At 37.6% G+C, this 11,920-nt stretch overlaps 1 long non-coding RNA gene across 1 annotated transcript in view; it reads right to left on the reverse strand.

The window, feature by feature from the left end:
- The window catches only part of LOC118729452, a 59,732-nt gene extending 53,240 nt beyond the window's left edge, over positions 1-6,492 (reverse strand). The window contains exons 1-3 of the long non-coding RNA XR_006742765.1: positions 6,076-6,492; positions 5,357-5,546; positions 4,193-4,320 (exon numbers count right to left, since the gene is read on the reverse strand). This is a non-coding gene — a long non-coding RNA (uncharacterized LOC118729452). The remainder of the gene's footprint in view (positions 1-4,192; positions 4,321-5,356; positions 5,547-6,075) is intronic.
- Positions 6,493-11,920: the final 5,428 nt, after the last annotated feature.

The following is an 11,920-nucleotide window of genomic DNA, read 5'->3' on the forward strand; positions in this document are numbered from 1 at the left end:
GCACCAAAAAATAGAGATGAAGTAGAGTTACATAAAAAAAGAAGACCATTCTGGGAGAATGTCTCAGCATAATGGTTTGATGTCTGAAAACTTTAAATCATGAGCACATGCCTTTGTAAAAGAAATACAATGGGAAACTAAAAATGAATATATGGATGAGATGTGGGTAGAAAAAATAATGGTTGTATATCCAAAAATAAAGAACAGTGTTAGGGGAAAAGGTTTAAAGGAATACAGGCATTCCTTTGTGGTCTCAGGCATAACTAGATCCAAAAACACACAGACACAAATGGGAAGGGGAAAAAAAGGTGTGTCTGGGGGGGTGAGGATTATTCCTAAATGGCCCCAGGCCTGGAAAGGGAAGCAGCCTTTGAGGATGTCAGGATGTCAGACAACCCCCAGGAGAGCCCCAGCAGGCACCTTTGGTAGCAGAACTAACCACACCCCTTGGCCTAGTTAACCATTCCTACCTCTGGAGAGCTCCAGAAGGCAAGGGAGAGATCACCCCACAAACAAATGTCTCCAGCAGCTGCCAGATACCTACCATCTCACCAGCCTGGTATTCGATCTTTGATAAGAGGTCATGACCTTTACAAGGACAACGCCTCCAATGTTCTCAACCATCTAGTCCTCTGTGTAGATAACATTTAGATCCTTACTTAAAAGGAGGTCTTTTTGCAGGAAAGAAAAGATGAGAGGCAGGGCACTGGACTTTTGAAGGGAACAAGTAAAGAATGCACTTTCTCAAAGAAACTGGCAATGCTGAAGGTGGATCTGTTTCCTCACAATTTTGCCTAACAGTAGCTGTCATTCTTTGAATATGCATCCTATAGAAAAATTGTTTCTGGGAGTAGATGTCTATATGCACAGACAAGTAATAAATAATAGTAACACTAAAGATTATTGCTAACATTTTTTTAAATCTTATACTATAAGCCAAGCACTGTGCTTTACACTAATTATTGCATTTAATCTTTAGAGCATTCCAACTGGGTTTGTATGTTACTTGCTTCTTTTAATAACTAAAGAAACAGATTTAGTTTATATAGCTAGAAAGGGGTAGAGTAAAAACTCAAACTAGTCAATACAATTCTAAGTCAACCAGTACATTTGTGTCCTAAACTTAAGATGCAATATTTCTTTCTTTCTTTCTTTTTAAAAAAAATATATTTTATTGATTTTTTACAGAGAAGAAAGGAAAGAGATAGAGAGCCAGAAATGTCGATGAGAGAGAAACATCGACCAACCACCTCCTGCACACCCCCCACCAGGGATGTGCCTGCAACCAATGTACATGCCCTTGACCGGAATCGAACCTGGGACCTTTTAGTCCACAGACTCATGCTCTACCACTGGCTAAACCAGTTTTGGCAAGATGCAATATTTCTATCATAACACACGCACATTATATTTTAGGCTCTGCAGCAAAGAAGCCAGAGCCCCCTATCCACTCAGTTTTTAATCTCCTGGTTTAACACATACCAAGTACATGAAATTGGACTCTGAAGGGAAAAAAAATGCAGCATTTCATTGTCAGAAAACATGGAAAACAAAGAGGGAAAAGTGAAAACAAAAGGTTATAAACATTAAGCATAGAGAGCTCTTGTCAAAATTAAAAATGGAAAATAAGAACTTTCTGTATCTCTACAAAACAATGAAAAGGTAACCTTTAAAGCTTGAAGGAATAGCTTTAAGTTTAATAAAAATTTATAACTTTGATGAGGCTTTTTGCTAAATTCTGAGAACGATCATATAAAATCCCTGGGCAAAAGCAAAGAAGTGCGCAGTATCAAGTTATTATGGTAATTTACAACTCACCTGTCTACTGCCGATTCATCAGTCTCACAGCCTTGTATATGTCTACTCTGTGCTTTTTCAGAATAAAATAAAAGTGTCTGGGGTTTAAGATAGCACTGGGGGAAAGAGGTAAAATAGTGGCTGGCACATAGTAGAAGCTCAATAAGTGTTCTCTGAATAAGTCATTAAAGGTCAAACAAAGCACACTTGTCTCAAACACCAGATCTTCTCAAAGGTAAGAAACTTAAAATTTTAAAAATAATAAAACTATCATGATACACAATGGAACAGAATGTAAAGTATGAGTGAACATCTAATCTAAAACCCAAAGCTTCAAATTAAAAATGGACTTGCTTTGGTGCCTGTTTAAGGCAACACCAACAGCCCCAAACCCTTAGGGAGTCCTGTTCTCTCCTCTCCACCATTTTATTACTTAGCTGAAACATTTGGACAAGTATATGCATATGAATATATGTCCGTATGTATTTCTCCTAAATTATGGACCTCTGACTTTCCTATTTTAAAATGAACCTCTTTTAAGGGAACTGTTCTTTTATGTCATGTTAGAGAGGAATGGTGCACCCTTCCTTTTAGCTTACTAACAGATAGCATAGTGGGTCCCTTAGAACCAGAGCTGCTGAAGGGTAACCGATTCCTTCCTTTGCTCTTCTTCATGAAGATTATGCTGTGATTCACATCTCAGACAATTATTTGAGCCAAAACCAAAAGAAAGACATTTTATTCTCCAGCATTTTTTCATTTAACAAATAGAAAAAGAATCACAACAATATCATTATCCTTGTTTCCTGTCCTTTTTCCCCTTGCCCCAAATCATGACTCTCCTGAGAAAGGGATTTTGAAAACCAGACAGCACCAACTAGAGAAATGTTAGGCCTGATGCTATTAGACAATCAGGCCATTCAATGCACTAAAGTGTGGTGGGGGTCAGCCATGTTAGGTGTCAGAGAGAATCTGGGCATGTCCATGGCTGTGTGAGCTGGTCAAACAGAGAAGTCCTTGGCAACTCTGAAATATTTTGAAACTATTGATCCAGAATCTATCTTTAGAAAATAAATGAGTATCACAGATTCCTCATGGACCCCAAGGGACATTTATAAATAAAAAAACTCTTTCTGAACTTGAGGCCAAAGTGGCTACAGAATTGATCTACCTAATAACATAGAAGGAACCTTACACTGTTGAAAAGATTCCAGGTCCAGCCATGGTATAGGTATCCATAGGGCTTTTAATAATTTCTATGCTGTTGTGTTGTGTGTATTTTTTGCTAAAACTTCAAAAACAGTTATTTTAGCTTTCCCTGGCACTCTCTGTTAACTTTAGATCTAATCTGTTAAGATATATGCATAGACTAGTCACAGAACATAAAACAGAACAAACTAGGGTACACTCCAGAGAAGGAAGATGAACATGAAGGCTCTAAACACTGTGAGAAAGAGACTTGGTGAAATTTAGTTCAATAATGGCGTGTGGAAACTAGCTGAGGAATATTTAGAGATATCTATCGATATAAAGTGACCTATGATGTTATCACTCTAATTTGACACATCACAACAATTTAGTTTTTCCACCTTAAATGTATATTACATTTATCCCTCCTAAGTGACTCTTGTATAGTCTTCTTAAGGTTCCTAAAATATATATCCAATATGAATGCAAACTGATATTATTCATCCCAGTTTCACCACTTGCAAGGAAATGCCCCCAAGGAGACAATTCCTCAGTCTGCTGCTGACAGAGAAAGGCTGAAACCTAAGCTCTCATTGCAAGGACATGAGAAAAAGGCATCTGACAGGACAGGGGTGACAGGTCAAAAGGTCAAGGACCAGTATAGTGATATGCTTTAGGATATTTGCTTGATTAAATGAGCTTCATACACTAATTAAGGAGGTTTATACTTACCACTTATGAGAGAGTAATCAAATTAACAGTGTACAGTGAAATCAATTCTCAATGTCTTGTTTTAATAGAAGTAAACGGTAGCATTTAACTGGGTTGTTTGAGGAACTCTAATAATACCTATATTTTATGATCATTTTCACCTTGCATGTTTAGTTTCTTCTCACTCAGAAGTTATTATTAAAAACTAGTTGGATTTCTTCTACCACATTGTACTTAGGCAGTGGCAGAAACTGGCCCAACAACATGCTGGGTAGAAGGAGACATGCATTTGGGTGGACAAAAGCCACCATAGTTAATCCTCGAAAGTGAAATTTCAGCATCCTATCATCAGGAGTTGCTGGGCATTTGATTAAATACCCCAGGCATTTGGCCCTCGACCTATTTTCATTTCTCCCCCACAACTGGCAAACAAGAGAAATTAGACCAAGAACCTGAAAGAAACAAAGTGTGCACTTTAATATAGAAATACTTTTACCTGCCATGCCTGCTGTGATCCAAATGGGCTGGGGTTTCACAACCTTAGTCAACTTAACTCCCAGCTGGTGGCTCTGGACAAGGTAGCCATGCAGTCTTATTGCTCAGTGTCTGTTCTTTTACTGTCAGCTGGAATACAATAGAGAGTCAAAGGGAAACAAAAGAGAGATGGACCCAGAAAGGACTTGGAGGATGATGACAAAGCAAACTAAGAAAGTGGTAATGAATCCAAGACATCCTGCTGGGCCAATGTGGCATCCTAGACAGCTTTCACATGGAGGATAATTATGCTTCAATTAATCGTCACATTTCCCTGCAGATTTATGATATTTTACAAACTATAAATTATCTAGAAGAAATCGTCTTGGCAACATTTTAGGCAATGTCATGTGATGTGCTTAACCCAAAGAGAGAATAACTACTATCATGCTACTCAGATATGGATATTAAAGCATATTTCACAATATTGTGGGAGACTTTGATATAAAGATAAAAGCGGTGTTGAAAACACTAATATTTGGGGAATACAAAGAGAACACCTGACCACTTTGATGGATAGGTACCAAATAACAAGTGCTAGATATTTAATATCCTTATATTGTGTCTACAGACACATGGGGCTTTCCATATGTCCAGTTCCTCTGTTATCTCTTCATTGTCTTTTGAACGTTATTTCTTCTCATGCAGATGTTATATTTTACAACAGTAAATAAAAGGCTGGCCCTTACTTCCAGATCTATATTTCCCATTTTAACTGGAAAGCACTTGAAAGTATGTCATTGTTTTTGGTTTGTTCACAGTTAAGAATTCACACATCAACAGTTAAACATTATCAAAAGTTAGAGAATAGTATGCCTGTCCCTTCCATAACAATTATAATGTACATAGTTTATTTTTATTTAAATATGTGTGTGCTTAATGAGTCATAATTTTCTAAGCTGGAAAGGATGAAACATAATAAGAATAATGTAATGAATACATAATGAAAATCCATTAAATAAGTTTGGCTTTAAATGTCTTAAATTGGTCACAGTTTAGACAATGTATACGAAGCTTTATTTTATAGGCTCATGTGTCAAATTGATAAATGAAAACTTTCTTGGGGCTGAGATAATGACATAAAATCAAATGTAATCTCATTTAGTGGGACAGAACAAAATCTCACCTCATCAGATGGTACATTCAGAATGTTTCATTTTTCTTTGTTGTTTTATTACTAATGCAGTAGCAGCATTCAAATAGTCTTTCTTATTGGACATTGTGTTCTAGATAATCAGCATTAGGGTATTAACTAGATAATCCAAAGTTAGAGAGTATAATTGTAAACAATTGTTATTGTTGTTGGTTCAGCCAGTCTGAAAATTTAGGATAGGAAAAAAAAAAAGAGTAAGAATTTTCCACTGTGTAGCAATAAAAAAATAATATTAAGGTAATTTTATGTATTACCATGAACTTGTTAGCATATTTTAATTTATCAGAATCAATTTTTGATCCCACAAAATATCAAAACTCAAATTATATCTACCCCCAGACATAGGAAACTGGTAACTTGGTGATTTTCTACCTTGAGACCTGAATTATCTCTCAATCACATAACTCTGCTCGAATTCATTATAAAAATGACCAATTTTCCACCTCACTTAACATGAGAGAGACAATACTACAGAATCTGGGTCTCTGGGTAGAACAACCAAATGCTACCTGGGGACAGATGAAAGTGCTAGAGAGTGTGTGAGTGACTTAAATTGTTCCAATTATTCTTTTCCTTATAAAACGATTTCTACAATCCCCATTATGAGTTCCAAACACATACACTTTGAAGTGAGAGCCATTAGCATACGTCATTTCCTACTTCCAGAAGCCAATGCACAATAAATCTCTTACCTTGTAGAGATGGAGCAGCAGAGGGCCCATAATAGAATGAGTGATGCATAAAATGTTCTGCAGCTCACTTCCCCTGGGATTTATCCTTCCAGACCTAGGAACACCGCCTGCCTGCGTGGATGGAATGCTAAGCAATGCGGCAAAACAACCAGTGCATTAGGTATAGCTTTTCAACTTTGCAAAATTTAGAAGAAACTGTAAAATAAGTCACAAATAAGCAAGTATGTGTCTAAACATTCAGGCACAAATTAGCTGGTAAAACGCACTGTTTAAATAAGGGAGATGAGAGGTGACCTCATATTTTTAAGTATGAATGTATAAATAATATGCTTTTTCTTAGAAGCTGAAGATCTATTGCATTCTTGGTTGTTGTTTTAAGAGAGAGACTGTTTTATAGTGTGTAACACAATTACTCCACAAAGAAATCACTGGCTCTGAATTACAGTTAAATTGTTGGTCAAATAGTTCATTTCCGCCCCCCCACCCCCTTCAGAAGCACTCAAAGGAATAAAGAAAAGAAGCAACATATGAGAAACATTTATATTCTCAAGTGTTCATTCAGTTTCTTCATTTATTTTTTGGAAAAAAAATTGTCACTAATTTTTTGAAGGCATAGTTTCAAACTAGACTTGTCTCTAAGTCTAAGTGTAGCCTCCATTCCTTGTGTCATATTTCTTCAGGCATGAGAAGGAAAATCAATGCTCCCACTCACCTTGGGAAGAATTTCACTGCCATGTGTCCATGGTTCTATGGGACCCAATAATCCATGGCTCAGCATTGATTTTTCTATGACACCTGTAGAAACAGCCTCTCCTTCCTTTCTAACAAAATATAGCAACAACAATTGTGTAGTTTCTGAGTGAATTAAACAGAGGCTTTTAAGTAAAACTTCATCCTGTAAGGAAATATGATTTACATTTTCTGATAGAAAGGTACCTTTGCTTGCTTTTTCTGAGCCACTTAACAACCTTTTAAAGATAATGTGAACATATATTTATAAAGATAACTTGAATGATGTTTTCTTTGGTACTTCGTAGCTAACACCTTTATTAACAATAGTATTTATGTTTCTACGTAAATTCACAAGTTGTAAATAAAGCCTATCAAACTTCAATTTCCAATTTTTAAAATATCTCAAAACAAACCTCTTTTTGACTAGAGAAAAAAAATACAATCGTGTCTTTGAAGTCTAAAATTTTGATGAAATAGAGGGCCAGCCAGGCAGGAAAGTAGAATAAAGCAAATCCTAGGAGAGAGGTTAGGTTAGCTTTTCGGGGGTATTTTATAGCATTAAATGAGTTGGGAGAACAGGCAAAAGCCACCAACCTTTCCACTTTCCTTGACATATATAAATGCAAAAGAAAACTTTAAAAAACCACCCAAAAGTCATGTTTCCAGCATTCTTCACACACCTGATGTAAACCTCAAAGATATTTGTTTCACCCTGGGCAGACTTCTCTGGGCATGTCTGCATTTGTTCCCTGCAGCCATTCTGCACTGAGTGGAGAAACTACAGTTGTCAACCTACTCCATCATCACTCCATCAGCCTGAGAATCTGCAAAATAAAAATGCAGTGTTAAAAAAAAAACAACAACACACATCCATTCACGTTCACTTTTCCTAGTAAAATCCAAGAGAAGAAAACACAAAGCAGATTGCTTCCCACAATATCTGTGACATCTTGGTTAAAAGTGACAAGGCCATGTGGCACTCTGACAGGTGTAGTGTTAAGACCTGACAGATGTAAGCCTGCAAGAACAACCTCCCTGTCACAGATATTTAAGCTTACGGTAAAACTTTGATTCGATAGACCCTTGATTAGCTTGTGCAACTGTGAGTGCTACTGCCTTTCAAGTTCATTATAAATGATGCCGTTCTTCATATTACTGCCACTTTAAGCTCCCGTTCTGATAAAAGGAAGGCATTTAAACTGCTCATCAAACTGTGTACATTTCTGAGTTAAAGACTTAGATCAATCCAAACTTCAGCTCTCAGGGGAGAAGTTCCATTGTTTATCAGGCCATGTCTACACTGGCTGAGCAAAGCGCTCTGTTCAGATGGAGAAGCGCCTTTGGCAGCTAGAGTCCACATAGCTGACCCATGGATGCTTGGTGTTACATCTCCCCCTAATCACACAAGTGCAATGAAATTACTAAGCATGTGATGACAATGACCCATGATGACAAAGAAAAAGCATGGCATGATTGCGGTTCTAATTTATTTGCATGGTAGTCATTTGGAATGTAATTCAAAGGACCTATAAATATAAGAAGAATGCTTCCACTTCACAGGCAAGGGTGAATATGGGCATTAAAATAGTCAATCACTCAAAATTTGGCTTAACCCATGTCACATTTCTTCTCAGCAGAACAGTGGTGGCACCATTTTAAAATGTAATACTTTTTCCTAACTGGTCTAAGGTAAGCTTATGGCTCTAATTTTATATTTATGGGAGAAAACCCCCCAAAGTTTCCATAATTGAGAAGAGGATTTATTAATAGATCTCACAAAAAATGAGTCAAAATGATCATCAATATTTTGAAGGAAATATTTATATTCTTCCCACTTGCACCATCAAGACTGAGTAACAACTGCGGGTGCAATGCCCTCAAATCATCTTGAATGTGAGATCCTTTCAGAAGTCTAGAAGAAAAAGAGGTTTAGCAGAAATGTTCTACTAGCAGCTATGAAATTATAGGCTTCTCACTTCTTCCACCCAAACACACTCAACCCTGTGAAATAATGGGTTCAACACTAATCGCCTCTGGAATTTTGCCAGGCTTCTTCACCTATGAGCTGGCAGAGTTGGATCTAATTGTCTCACCTCCCAAGGATGCCCTTAGAGGGTGTCAGAAAGAATCCAGTCCAATGACTTGCAGGAAACACAGGGGAAGACTTAAATGGGTGGGAATCTATCAGAACTGTGCTTCACGAGCTATGATTTACCAATATCACCCCACCATAAAGTTGCTATGCCAAGCTCCAAATTCCAGTCTCCCTGATCACTTGGAACTTGCAGGCAGAATTATCTCTCCCCCCCCCCCCCTGCCCCTTTTGTTTTTTGTTTTCCACTCCTATTTTCAGGATAGTGGTCAGGCTGTTTCTATTTTACAATTGTTCAATTAAGTTTTGCTAAATCCTCTTTTTCTGCTGGGAGCAACATTCCTCCTTTAGACTGAGTCATATTAGTTGGATAACTTATAAATTACCACTTAGACTCAAACCAAAAAAAATTTAGGTGATCTAAGAACTGCTTCACTTAGAAAAGTCTAAAATAAATCGAGTCTATTATTTTCTCTTTCTATATAAAAGCCCTGAGAATATCTAAATATAAAACCTCTGTTGCTATCTTTGCCACATAATATTCGTGGGCCTCATGATGAGGACGATCATGATGGTGAAGATACAGCACTGTGGGGCTCTTACTGCACGCCAAGAGGTGCTCTGAATGCTTTATTGGCATGAATTCATTTAATCTCCATGACCACCCTATAAGGTAGGTCCTATTATTTCTCTTTTACAGAACAGAGCTACAGAGGCAGCAAGGAACTTGCCCCAGATCATATGGCAGGAAGTAGTAGAGCCAGGATTTGGATCCAGGCAGCTTAGCTCCAGAGTCTACTCTATCATGTTGCTTCTTTTCCCCTTGCTTGGTCATGGCAACCGAACCATGCCATCATGGATGGAGATCCATATCAGAAACTGGTTTCTTTACATTGCCTCTTTCTTTCCTATGTGAGTGGAATTAATATGCAAGAGACTACATTTTATTGTCTGAGCTGTTCTGACTCCTAGGCTCATTTTCCTGCTATCTACTTGGCATTTTCTTTCACATGGAGCCATCATCTTTTTTTCTCAGAATAAGTTAGGTGCAGTCAGAAGCAAAATTAATTCTCACTGGTCATCATTTCAAAAGAGTATTTATTCCTCCAAAACTTAAATTCTGGAAGATGATCACTGAATGTGGAAAATATCAAATAAGAAAGAAACAGCAAGAATAAAAGTGATTAAACAGGGCCTCTGAGAAGAGCATGTGCCTAATTGTTGCCTCATAGACTCAGGCCTCCTGAGATCACACCCTGATACCACCTTTTGCAAGTTGGACTAGTTATTTTATCTCTCTATGAACTTACTTTTCTCATCTGTAAAATGGGAATAAGAATAGTTCTACCTCTCAGGGTTTTGAGGATCCATTCAAAATGCTTAACCCACTACATGGTCCATAATGAGTATTCAATAAATGTATACTATTACTATTACTATACATTTAGCTTGTATGAGACTAACCTCTAGCTACAACTGAGCACTAACAATCAAAAGTTTTATTCATTTTGGTGTGAAAGTATTAATATAGATTTTAGGAAAATCAGTTGTGGTCACAGGAAATCCTTTCCACCCAGGGATAATTTAGTTTTAAATATTTACTGTGACATATGTCCACATATAATTTCATTCCCCTTTATTGTGTGATGCACAGGCAAATCACAGAATCCATCAAACTACCTGAAAAGTCATCAGAGTTCATACTGTTGTTGGACATTCACCTCAAGGGCCAGTAGGTGTTTCTATTGTATAAAGGTTAGGTTTTAACTAACATAACAGGATTACTTGCTTAATTTTCTAAATAACAGCATTCAGATGTCTATACAGAGTTACTGAAGTGAAATTGACCTGGGCAGCAATTTTAACAATTTTCAGATTCCACTGTAGTACAATTATCTCCCCATCTGCCCATGTATTCAGCTTGCTTGTTTCTTTCTTTTTTTTTTTCTTCTTTTTTCCCCCCTCCTTTCCATTCTTTATTTTGTAAAGGCTTAGGCTTATGCTTAAGTCCCAACTCTTTGAGGCCACATAGGCTACTCGCCAGAAATGACTGCCCAGAAATTTCCATCATTAAGAGGAAATAATACAAGTACTAGAAGGAAATGATCACTGAATGCCCACTTGCACTGAGCTACTCGGTAAGTATTATATGAAGAAAAAGGGAAAGATTGAAGCCTTTTTTTCCTTTTAGTTCTAAAATGGGCACAATGTCAGTTGAGAGAGCAAGGAGCCTGCAGGCCAGCAGGAGAATCACAGAGAAGCTATTTGAGGTAATGCTCACTCTTTCGCCTGGATATTCCCAGGAATCACTGAACTGTCTTTTTGTGGTCCAGACGCCCTAGGACTTAAGAGCCACTTGCTGGTCTCCAAGCAGCTGGCAGTGAGGAGGAGAACTTTTGTCTCACTTCCCAGTGCCTTCCCAGATGGCATATTCTTTGGCAATCCCCGGTGAAAGGAAATGTTGAGGTATAAAGCAGTAACCTAATCAAAAATTAAAATTTTAAATCAATGGGTCAGAGCAGCCTCATCTGGTATAAAGAGAATATACAGGAAATGAAATGGTGAGACAAAGCATGCAAGGTGTCAATTTGAATCCTACATCTGCCCCATGGAAGAGTCAATGTTCAGAGGGTACAAACTTATAAACTCACAGACCAGCAGACTTTCATTCTAAAATAAGGTCTTAGCAATAATCAGCCTCTGTTTCTCTTGATGAGCATGGTGTGCCCCCAGAAAAACTTATCTGCCCAAAGTATCATTGAGTGTGGGGCAGTTTTAGGATTAGAACACATGGAAGCAGAAGATGGTTGGAAAGCTAGAGGAAAAAAAAAACACCCATAATGATAGCAACTTAATTATTGGAAGGAAAACGGAAAGGCCAGGAAACATGCAAGACAAACTGATGTCAACATCTGTAGCTGGGAATTACTTACACCAGGGGTGTGGAACATCTAGCCCATGGGCTGTGTAAGTCCCATGCAATAATTTGATCTGCCAAGGCATAAGGGGTGAGTTAATTAA

Source organism: Pipistrellus kuhlii, unplaced genomic scaffold (assembly GCF_014108245.1).
Source record: "Pipistrellus kuhlii isolate mPipKuh1 unplaced genomic scaffold, mPipKuh1.p scaffold_m20_p_3, whole genome shotgun sequence".
NCBI classification, from domain to species: Eukaryota; Metazoa; Chordata; class Mammalia; order Chiroptera; family Vespertilionidae; genus Pipistrellus; species Pipistrellus kuhlii.